The following is a 12,250-nucleotide window of genomic DNA, read 5'->3' as shown; positions in this document are numbered from 1 at the left end:
GAAAAAAATCAAATAACACACAAGAAAAGCATTGGTAACTTATGACATAGTGTTGATATCTTTAACATAGTTATTTCTTACATTTTAAGAAGAAAACAAACCCTAGATACCATAATATAAAAATAGCATAGAAAAATATAAAGGCTATTCAATACAGGAGTGCAAATGGCCAACATTTTCTTGCAAATATATTTATACTCACTGATAATAAAAAAAATAAAAGAATTAAATTAAATCCAGTTAAAATTGAGATTTGCAAAAATTTCAAAGAATGATATTATACAATATTAGTACACATGTACAGGATCAGTCACTTTCATGGATTATTGCTACTACGTAGTACAATATATATTTGCTATGTTTCTGGAAAGCACTTTAGAAAACCAAATTTAAAATTTTACCTATTCATATTGACACAGACATTTCACTTGTAGAAATCTATCTATCTATTTTTAAAATAAATATTTAAACTGACCGGCATAGCTCAGTAGTTGAAACCTATGAAACAGGAGGTCATGGTTTGATTCCTGTCAGGGCACATGCAGGGGTTGCATGCTCAATGTCCAGTGTGGGGCATGCAGGAGGCAACCAACCAATGATTCTCCCTCATCATTGATGTTTTCATCTTTCTCCCTTTTCCTTCCTCACTGCAATAAAAATATATTTAAAATTTAAATAAATAAATATCTATTCAAGTAATATTCATGGATGTTCAGTAAAGAATGGGTGAGTACATTGTGAAAGCAATATAATTATCAATTAATAGTGATTTGATTAATGAATTATGGTACTGTATAATGATACAGGGAGATAATATGTAGATATTTGAAATATTATAAATCTATAGATATTGAAACACATTTCAGTAGGAGTGTAGTACAAAAAAAGCAATTAAGAAACAGGATTAATTGCTTTTGGTTTTAGAAAATGAGACTTCTACTTACCGAAAATATCTAAAACTTTAAAGAACATTGAGGGGGATACTACAATCCAACTGATTTTTTTCTATTATAGCCCAACTTTGAATACATATGTGAAGTTATCTATATATGCAAGTTGTTTTCATTTTTAACATAACTTATTTAAAATATATTTTATTATATTTTGAGAAGAACAGGTTTTTCAAAGAGGTTTTTATTTGTTGCTTGTTGAAATTTAATGTTTATTTCTAAGGGCTGCTAATGACAGTGCTTCCATTTAAGCGCAATACAACTGACCACCCTCCAGTAAATTTAATCTCCAGGGAAGAAAAACCAATATGGTTCTATGATGGTACTTGTAAATTAATGTTGATTTACTCACATTTTCTTAAAATATATACTTAAGTAAGTAGATCAATAGAGTAGAGAGGATATAATAAGATAATGCATGTTATGGGGAATAAAAGACAGTAAGGGCTGTGGGGACTCAGGAATATATAAAGGCAATATTTAATTAAAAACATTGGTTGATAATTAAAAACACTGGTTGATACAGTCCCTGGTTTTGAAACTAAGAGGGCCATAGCACCTCCGTAGCTACAAGCATATCCAGAGGCGATATTGGTTTCATATCCCTGTCTTCGATATAAAGAAGGAAGGCTCCTTAGAGAAAGCGCTGACTCTGTGGCTGTGGTAGGGAATATACAAGATAAGTCTGGAGCACCTTGTTGTGCCAGAAAGTGAGGATGTGTTAAACATTTCAAAACACACACGATGATGGACGTATCTCAAAGGGATACAGTAGGCAATCGAAGGAGCTCCCCATGGCCAAAGCTGGAACAATTTGAGCAGCAAATAAGCAACATGATATAAAAGACATATTGATGAGTCCACGCTGATGGAAACATATGACTGAATAAATTAATAAATAATAGATGGACAGACGATAAATAGAAAGACTCCCATGCAGAATTCCAAATAGTTTATGCCAATTCTCCATCCACTAAGGTGAGCATAGTGACTTATTTCTGAAGAATACAGTTTGAAAAGCAGGGAGGGGGGAAAAAAAAGATGAATTTTTACATTTGAGAAACCTGGCCAACACTACCTCATCTATGTGATCAAGGTCAACATGAGACATTTATAAATCATGCTGATAATGCGAATCCTTGGTATGATGTGGAACTTTACTGTGGTTTTCATCCCCAAAACACATTCGTCCAGCTTAATCGTGAGTAAAACAGCAGACAAATACCAATTGGGAGACATTCTACAAAATCCCTGGGCAGTCGTACTCAAAACTGTCAAGGTCATCAGAAAGGAGGAGAGTGAGAGACTCTCACAGCCAAGAGGAGCCTAAGGAGATTTGAGAACTGGATGTCATGTGGTCTCCTGGAGGGGATCCTAGAACAGAAAAAAAGAGCCTTAAGTAAAAATTCCAAATCTGATTAAAGTATAGACTTCCATAAATAAAGATGTATCCATAGTGGTTAGTCAGTTGTGACAAATATGCCATACTGTCATAAGATGTTAACAGTAGTGAAAATTGGGTATGAGGTCTGTGGGAACAGTATCTTTGCAACTTTTCTGTAAATCTGAAACTATTCCAAAATAAAATGGTCATGTTTATTTATTTTATTTTGTTTTTTTATGTTGTTTAAGAAAGAGTGGTCAAGGTAGACCTCATGTAGGTATTCGTGTTAAGCAAAGACTTAAGAAGAATGAGGGAGCCTGGCTGGTGTTGCTCAGTGGTTGAGCATCAACCTAGGAACCAGAAGGTAACAGTTTAATTTCAGGTAGGGGCACAAGCCTGGGTTGTGGGCTTAATCCCTAGTAGGGGGCATTTTGGAGGTAGCTGATCCATGATTCTCTCTCATGATTGATGTTTTTATCTCTCTCTCCCTCTCCCTTCCTCTCTGAAATAAATAAAAATATTTTTTAAAGAAGAAGAGGAAGGGATCCAGTCATGTGGGTATCTGGAGAACAGGCTCTGTAAATGAAGCAGCCTTGCCTTTCAAGGAAGAGCAAAGCGACAAGTGGCCCAGGCGTAATCAGAGGTGGGGGAGGGCTGTGGTGGGGCAGTGAGAAATTAATTTAGGTTGTTTAATCTAGATGTCACTAGCAAGTTTTGGAAATGCAAATAATAATATCTGGTTTTAAATTGTCATAAGCCTCAAGTGATTTAAATTATTTAGTACTGTCTGGTACATGTTTAATAAATGGTGACTATTACCAGTAATAGTTATTGCTTGTGAAATTGAAAACATTTTGAGATGTCCAAAAAAAAAATAAAAATAAAAAAGACTTTCAAAACATACTGCATTGACAAAAACAAACTCCTTCTAATTATAAGACTGTTCTTGAAAAAATAAAAGGCTGTCCTTAGTATAAACTTCCTTCCCTCATTCAGCTATGTAAAGACACAGATTGGATTCCATCATCATAGAAAGAATATGAGAGACAAATGTTAAGACATTGTAACTATGGCCATCAGCCCTGTGATTTCACACACCCTCTGCTTGTTTCCATATATCATATTGTAGTGTCAAACAGCTTCTCCCAGCTTGCCTCTGATACTAAATTTGCATAAACTGTCTTTATCAGCTCATATGTTCCAATTTCTGACTGTTTGCCATAATATTAAGTGTAATGACTGCACAGTGAGTCAAGTCACCTCACATAGCTGTATTCCATTTAACTACCCGTTGTCTCTTTCACACAGAATTAGGCTCCACTGAAGAAAACAAATCAGCCCATACATCTGCACTGCCAGTCCAGAGGCAGAGGCAGTGCCTGGCGAGCAGGAAAGGCAGCATGGTGCTCATGACCTATAGCAATCAATGCAAATCTATGCAACAGTTAAGAAGGTGTTTTAATTCCAATAACAAACATCCTGTGACTGATGAATCATTCAAAGCTCTTTTCTATGTATTTGCTTAATCCATGCATGCTAGCAGAGGTGGCTGATGCTTCAGCAAGTAGCCCACACCAGGGTAGCCTGCTTCGCCTCTAGCAGGTTGGAGAGGAGGGGGGAAGGACAAGAAGGCTGTGAGTTCAGACACCTGAATGTTGGTGTGAAGTCAGTGCAGGATGTGATCAAATTCCATCAGCTTACTAAAAAAAAAAAAATACCAATCAAGTAACAGAGAACTAATTGGTGGCTGATTTTATGGTTGTTTCTGGCCTTCCTCTGGCATGGTCACCTAGAAATGCTTCCCCAGTGACCACAGATCAGTGCTATGGAAGGCTTTCAACATAGTTTGCCCTGGATAATATCATAACCACATCCCTGGGAAATTCTGTTTCCTTTTAAATGACTATTGTTTGCATAAAAATTTATTTGGGAGTTTTCCTGTGCTTCAAATGGGAGAAATAGTTGATACAAGCCACTTTGAAAAACAATTCTGAAAATGCATATATGACTCAAGCCTCAGAAATTCCAATTCTTGCTATTTTTTCCAAAGAAAATCTAAGATAAGCTCACCAAGAAACATGTACACAGTTGATCTTTAGAGCAGCAGTCTCCAACCTTTTGGACCTCATGGACCACCAGTGGTACACGGACCACCAGTTGGTGACAGCTGCTTTAGAGTATGGTTTATACTGCAAACCTGATAGTAAGAAGAATTTGGAAACAATCCAAATGTTTGTCAGTGGAGGAATCCTATATAATAAAAGACTAATATGCAAATTGTCCCCTTGGGAGGTTGACCAGATGACCAGGAGTTCGATTGCTCACTATGATGTGCACTGACAACCAGGGGGTGGTGCAGAACATGGAAGGTGACCAGTGGCAACAACAGGATGCTGAGGGAGTAGAGGCAGAGAGGCAGGAAGGGAGGGAACCTGATTGGCCTTGATTGCTGGCCAGGCCGAGGGACCCTGCCATGCACAAATTTTGTGCACCGGGCCTCTAGTGAATAGATAAAATTGTGGTATAATTTATTCCATGGAATACTATGCCTAAGTTAAAAGAATCAGGCTATATAGATGTAAAAAAAACATAATGCTAAATGAAAAATAACCAAGTTTCAATGTATATAGTTCATACCAAATAATTATTTATATGAACTTTAAAATTATATATTAAACAATCTATATATATAAAAGGCTAATATGCAAACTGTCCCTGTGGGAGTTTGACTGGGAGATCAATTGCTTGCTATGACATGCTCTGACAACAATGGTGTGCACAGAATGAAGGAAGGTTCTGGCTGGCAGCCAGAAGGCCCAGGTCAGCCCTGATTGCTGGCTAGGCCTGGGGACCCTACCCATGCATCAGGCCTCTAGTATTTATATGTTGATGGATATGTATATATTTTAGTTCTTTGGGTGAAGATGGATTCTAAGAAGATGCATTAGGATCAAGTGTTCAGGAAGGGGATGGAACTGGAGAAAAGACATAAAGGGGACAATAATCCTAGAGTGATGATTTTAACAATCCTATATAACAAAAGCCTAATGTGCTAAGTGTCCATTTGTTTGGTTATCAACCAATCAAAACGTAATATGCTAATGATATGCTAAGGACACACAACTGTTCACTATGATATGCACTGACCACCAGGGGGCAGATGCTTCCACAGGTAGGTTAGCTTGCTGCTGGGGTTTGGTTGATTGGGATTGAGAGAGATGGGCCAAACACGTCTTGAAGCCCTCCTGTAGTCCCTCCTGGGCTGGCAAACCTCCCACGTCCCTCCCCAGCCCTGATCATGCGCCAATTGGGTTCCTCAGCCTGGCCTGTGCCCTCTTGCAATCTGGGACCCCTCAGGGGATGTTGGAGAGCTAGTTTTGGCCTGACAGTGGAACCACCACTCACTATGATGCTCACTGACCACCATGCAGCAGACATTCAATGCAGGAGCCTCACCCGCCTCCACAGCAGCACAAAGGATGTCTGACTGATGGCTCCACAGGAAGCAGGCCTAAGCCTTCAGTTGGACATCTCCTGAGGGCTCCCAGACTGTGAGAGGGCGCAGGCCGAGCTGAGGAGAACCCCCACCCGAGTGCATGAATTTTGTGTACTGGGCCTCTAGTAATAACATATTAGTAACAGGGAATATAGCTGATTGAGTCAATTTAATTCTGTGCATCTGAGGCTCAACATGGCCACTACTAAATGTTAATGAGTATGAAGAGTGTGGCTTTAATGACAAAAGCAGTGCAAGGAACTCAGGCTCCAACACCTTTCCTCCTATGTCTGCTGTAGTCTGACCCCCGAAAAGGAAACCGCTGGCTCAGATCTTATACACAATTCAATCACTGGCCTCTCTGTAACATTGCAATGAGGACTCCAGTTTAACAGAGTTGGGTCATACAGTAACATGTGTGCTAAAACACATAAAAAAAAAAAAGTTACTGCCTAATCTGCTAACACTGCAGACACCTCATTGACTATTACACTGGAATTAGTCTCTTCCTATGAATACATCATGCTTCAATTCTTCAATTTGTTTCAATTGACCTAATAAAAGAAATGGTTTTTCCAAAAATGACTACAGTGGTTTAGCAGCTGGCTTTACTCACCTTTTCAGCAGTGCAGACTTAACGCAGCTGACATTCAAGTTGAGATAATTGGAGTGTAAATTACTTTCAAGCACTTTCTTCTTAAAATAGAGAAGGGTCTGTCCTTCATATTGGAACATGACATTAATTTTGGTTATCCATGAGACAGTGTGGTGAAATGACTTTATAACACTTGTTATGGTGTTAATTCAATGTGTCTTTAACAGTTATGTTCTTGTAAAAAAAAAATAATAAAATGTGTTTAATAGGCCTGTAATGGAAATTTTCTTACTTCAAAATAAATTTGTAAAGTAGAACAGTATTGACTGAAAGTACTCATAAGGAAATCTCCATAGGAAAGACAGGGAATTCAGAAAAGTAGTATGTAGCTTCTGTGTTTATTTTGTTGGTTTTGTTTGATTTTTGGTGGCTACATCATTTCACTTCATGCTTTAGGTGACACTCCAGTTGGGACTGCTCAACTCCATGTGGATCTTATGCAGAGGCTGAAGCCCCAAGGTATCTCCTTATAACTATGAGGCCATTCCCAAATGCCTGCCTACCCTTCAGACATGTACTCTAGCTAGCCTGCTCTCTGCTCACCAATCTATGATTACCAACTTAGTGAACTATTGCCTAAAATGAAATAAGTTACAGTTAGTTTATTTCTAAAACAAGTTTGTTTCCTGATGGTCTCAAATAATCTAGGTACAGAAGTGGAATTAAGACAGGCAGAGTTGGAAGGCAAAGGCAAGACTGGCATTAGGACAGGCACATCTAAGGCTCTTTTTGGGAAAACAAGTAATCTCTTGAAAACCAGAATAGTACACCTTCATCAAGATAAAATGTCTAGCCAAAATCAGCTTGGCTCAGTGGATAGAGCGTCAGTGCGCAGACTGAAAGGTCCCAGGTTTGATTCCGGTCATGTACATTGGTTGCAGGCACATCCTCGATGGGGGATATGCAGGAGGCAGCTGGTCGATGTTTCTCTCTCATCGATGTTTCTAGCTTTCTATTCCTCTCCATTCCTCTCTGTAAAAATCAATAAAATATATTTTTAAATGTCCACAAAATGGTAAAATCTGCTCTTCTCATTAAAAATAATAATAATAGATATTTAATCATTAGTTTTGAATGATAATCATTATATAAATGAATACTAATTCAGTTATCTTTCAGAGTCATTAAATACATTTCAGCAAATAGGAGTAAAAGTATTTTAAGGTGACAGTGTGAAAAATGAGAACTTGAGGCATAAAACTTCTCCCAAATTCTGCTCCAAATTTTGCATCTTACTTAAAATAGCTCATGGAATCTATAATATCCTTTATTCTTCTTCAGCAACATTCAGGTAACTTACTCCCATTGATCATCAGCAAACATGTATAGGTGTATCTGAACAATCTAAAATGGTTTTCACGCAGAATCAGGAACTCCCTGGTCATTCCCAGTTAGGTCCACAAAATTGAAAACTTCCTGAGGTGGGTCATAACTTGCATTTATCAAAAACTCATTTATTTTAACCTTCTCCAAACAATAAACGGCTATAATTCTGTCTATATTATAGAACTTTCTCATCTGCCACATCTAAGACAGGTGTATTATCAAATAATGTTAATTTTTGTTAAGGCATTAACTATTAACCACATTTAATAATTTTAATAAAGGTCCTTTTGAATTATTGAAAGCATATAAGCCCCTAATCCCTTTCCAGGAGATTGGATGATACTATCCGGAGGCATTTTGCTGTGCACTATAATGACAAGAGAGGCAAATTCCACATATAATGGAGATGCAAAAGATTTGGAGATGTCCAGAAAGATATCATTGCAGGAGATGTATTTAGTAGGAGCTGGGTGCTTTATGGAAAAATGATGAAAAGAAAGGAGTGGAAATTGCCAGGGGAAAAAAGAAAAGGCCAATATACAAACTAAATTCTAAATGGTTTATACTGTAATCTACCCCTCCACTTTTCCTAGTATATCTTCAGTAGATTCTTCACTGACTAATGCCTGACTTTATCTTATTAAAATGGGGAGAACATGAACAGAGAGTTTGAAGATGGACAATTGACACCTGTATCACCTATGGTTTATTTAGTTTCAGCCATATCTTATTTATGGTATTAAGCTTATTTTTTCCAAAAGACACTTGAAAACCCATTAATAACTAAGAAACATTGTCTTTGCATTGGTCAACTAATACCTTACACATATCCATTCAACAAATATATTTTGCAAACCAACTATTTGAAGAAAACTCAGCTAGAGCTTTAAAGGATCTGATATTGAATCAGATATTTATATTGTATCTAAAAGGAACTCACTCCAGTAAGAACTGTAAGGCCTTGGCTCTGTTAACTATAATCCAGGGTAAAAAGTGAGAAATACTTATACAAATGGAAGATTAAAATATTTGCTCCAGGAGAAAGAATAACTATGTGGAGGGATTAGCAGTTCAGTTGAATCTGAGAAGAAATTTAAAATCAACCAAAATAAATGAGTCAGATTTGTCCAATAAATAAAAATGTGATCTACAAATCAGAATTTTATGATGCTGATGATTACTGTGGTAAAAGGTTTCAAACCCTTGCAAGACTCATAGTCCAAAGAATAAGATTTGGGTAATAGAACAAATCCATTATGCAATCCACCCCCGCCATAGGAATCAAATGTAACATGAAGACTAACAAAACAAAACAAAAAACAAAAAACACCTTTTATACTTGGGAGATGTTAAATTTAATATATAGTGTAGAATTATTTGAGATTTTATCTTTCTTAAGGAACAAGTGTTGGAGTAACCAAATTGTTGCTAAACTATTTATGAGTTTGTCTTAATCTCTATCCTTAGAAAGAGAAAAATAGCCGATAAGAGCAGCCATGTTATATAGCACAGATCCACTGTGACCCACTTAACTGATTCAAAATATTCACTCTATGTGGTCATCTAAAATATGTCTTCTCTGCCAAAACCATGACATTGCTCTTCAAGAGCAGGGTTTAAAATGGGGAACAGGGACTTGTAGAAACTAGAGCTAGTAATTATGCCACAAAGACATACAGGTTGATAATTCTACTAATAAATAGATACCTTTTCTTTAGAATTATAAAATAACAGAAATAAATTGTCCCAAAGTGCACAAACACCAATTATAAATAGAATTGTATTAGGGGGAAAGCAGATTTTTAAAAAGAGTACTATCATAGCTCTTTTAAAAAAAATTATTTATTGATTAAGATATCACACATTTGTCCTCATCTCCCCCATTCCCATCCCAAACCCCTCCCCACGCATGCCCCAACCCCCTGTTGTCTGTGACCACTGGTTAGGCTAATATGCATGCATACATATTCTTTGGTTGATATCATAGCTCCTTTATCCAATAGTGTAAGCATTTAGATTTCTGTATTGCAGCTTAATCTGGTGTTGCTTTAGGAAAATGTTTTCACCTCTAACAAGCCACAAGCCCTAACCACCAACATATCCAACCACAAGTTAAATCTAATTACTGAATATTAATTCAGTTATTATAGGAGGAGCTACTGAATTTTCACACATTGCCTTATTCAAAGCTGCCTGGATTTCAAAAGAACTCTGCCATCTGTCATGACACCAAGTATAACTGATCATCAGATAAAGGAATGATTGAGGAACTTATCCAATTAATTCCTTCTGGGCTCCCCACACTATAAGAGTCAAGCCAAGCCAAAGTTAGTTTGCCTCTATCTTTAGTTTCCTGTTGTTCTCACTGCCACTGCATTCCTGATAACTACATATCTGCTTATCATGTTAGACCTCATATTGTGTCTAACTTCATATGCATCCTGAACCACAATTGAATACATTAAAAGTCATTCATAAATGTCTCACATCATACAAATTGATGATAGATTTGAGCTGATAATTGAGCCCTGGCCTTCTCCCAAACACACACATACTCACACCCACACTCACACACACATTCACACACATGCACACACGCACACACAATTGTAATTCCTATGTTAAATAAAATAAATAAGCTAGGTCAATAAAGTTTAAGCCTCGTATTCTTCTGGATAGAACTCAGGAATAAATATTACAATAAATGATAAGTTTGGACCATGGGGAAATAGTGCCTTGAGACTTTATACAAAGTCACTGTTTCCCCTGAATTACATCTGGATGTCAGACCATGAGCCTCTTCCTAGGACACTCCTCGATTTTACCACTCTGATGGTGCTGAGAACATTTTTCATGGTACCACACAAAGGTCTCTCTGTGAGGAATCATTGGAGAATTTTTTTCTCATTTTAGTTTTCAACACAATTGTATTTCTTATAAGTTACGAGCTTCGTTCTTATCTTATGAACATTGTAAGTTTTGGATTCAATCCTGTGTCCCTCTTGGTATTTTGTGCTATAAAACCCAGTCCAGACAAATCCATGATCCATATCTTTCAGGATGAGCCTTGGAACTAGGGATAGGTGAAGCCAGGGAGGCACCAAGAACACAAAGACCAAGGACTCACTCAGGATGCCTGACCTGCCTTGCTTTAACCCTGCAGAACCTGACATCATGTAGCAAGTCTAGGACTAAATAGCTTCACTGCCGAATGTTTTCAAACATCTAAAGTACTAATACCAATCCTCTTACAAAAAAAATGTAGGAGGAAACACTCCCAAACTCATTTTATGAGGTCATATTGTAATTACCCTGATAGCAAGCCAGAAAATGACACTATAAGAAAATTACAAGCCAATATCCCTGATGAACATAGATACAAAATCCTCAAAAAAATATTAGTAAGTTTTATGAAACAATACATTTAAAGATCACACAACATAATCAAGTGACATTTATTTCAGAGATGCAAGAATGATTCAATATCATCGAAACAAAAACAAGTATATACCATATTTTTAAATGAATGATAAAAATTACATGATCATCTCAAGAGATGCAGGAAAAGTATGAAATACAGCATCCATTCATGATAAAAACTCTCCACAAGCTTGATTCAGAGTGAGCATATCTCACTATAAAGCAACATATGACAAGTATGCAGCTAAAGTCATATTCAATAATGAACACTGAAAGCTTTTTTCTCTTAAGACAAGGATATGCACCCTCAACACGTTTATTCAACATAAGAGGGTGAGTCCTGGCTAGAGCAATAAGGAAAAAAATAAAGTAACAGGTATCCAATCACAAAGGCAGAAGATAAAACTGTTTCTATTTGCAGATAACACAATACATATGCACATTATACATAATATATATAAAACCCAAAAGACTTTACCAAAAAAATTGTCAGAACTAATCATCAAATTTAGAAAAGTTGCAGGATATAAAATCAATATACAAAAAACAGTTGCCTTTCTATATATCAGCAACAAGCTACCAGAAAAAAAAATTCAAAATAATCCCATTTACAATTGCATCAGGTAGAATAAAATATCTAAGAAAGCATTTAACCAAGGAGGTTGAAGATCTGTATACTGAAAATATAAAACACTAATAAAAAATTGAAGAAGACTAAATGGAAAGATATTCCATGCTCATAACTGGAAGAATTAATATTGTTACAATGTCCATACTACCCAAAGGAATCTACATATTTAATGCAATCCTATAAAAAATTATAACAGCATTTTCACAAAAATAGAAAAAAAAGTATATGAACCAAGAGATCATGGTTTGATTCCCAGATCAGGGTACATGCCTGGGTAACAGGCTCAATCTACAGGAGGTGTGCAGGAAGCAGATGATCAATTATTCTCTCTCATTATTGATGTTTCTATCACTTTCCCTTCCTCTCTGAAATCATACACACACACACA

This window comes from Pipistrellus hanaki (assembly GCF_964339955.1).
Source record: "Pipistrellus hanaki genome assembly, chromosome: 8".
Taxonomy (NCBI): domain Eukaryota; kingdom Metazoa; phylum Chordata; class Mammalia; order Chiroptera; family Vespertilionidae; genus Pipistrellus; species Pipistrellus hanaki.
Note: the sequence above shows the minus strand (reverse complement) of the source record.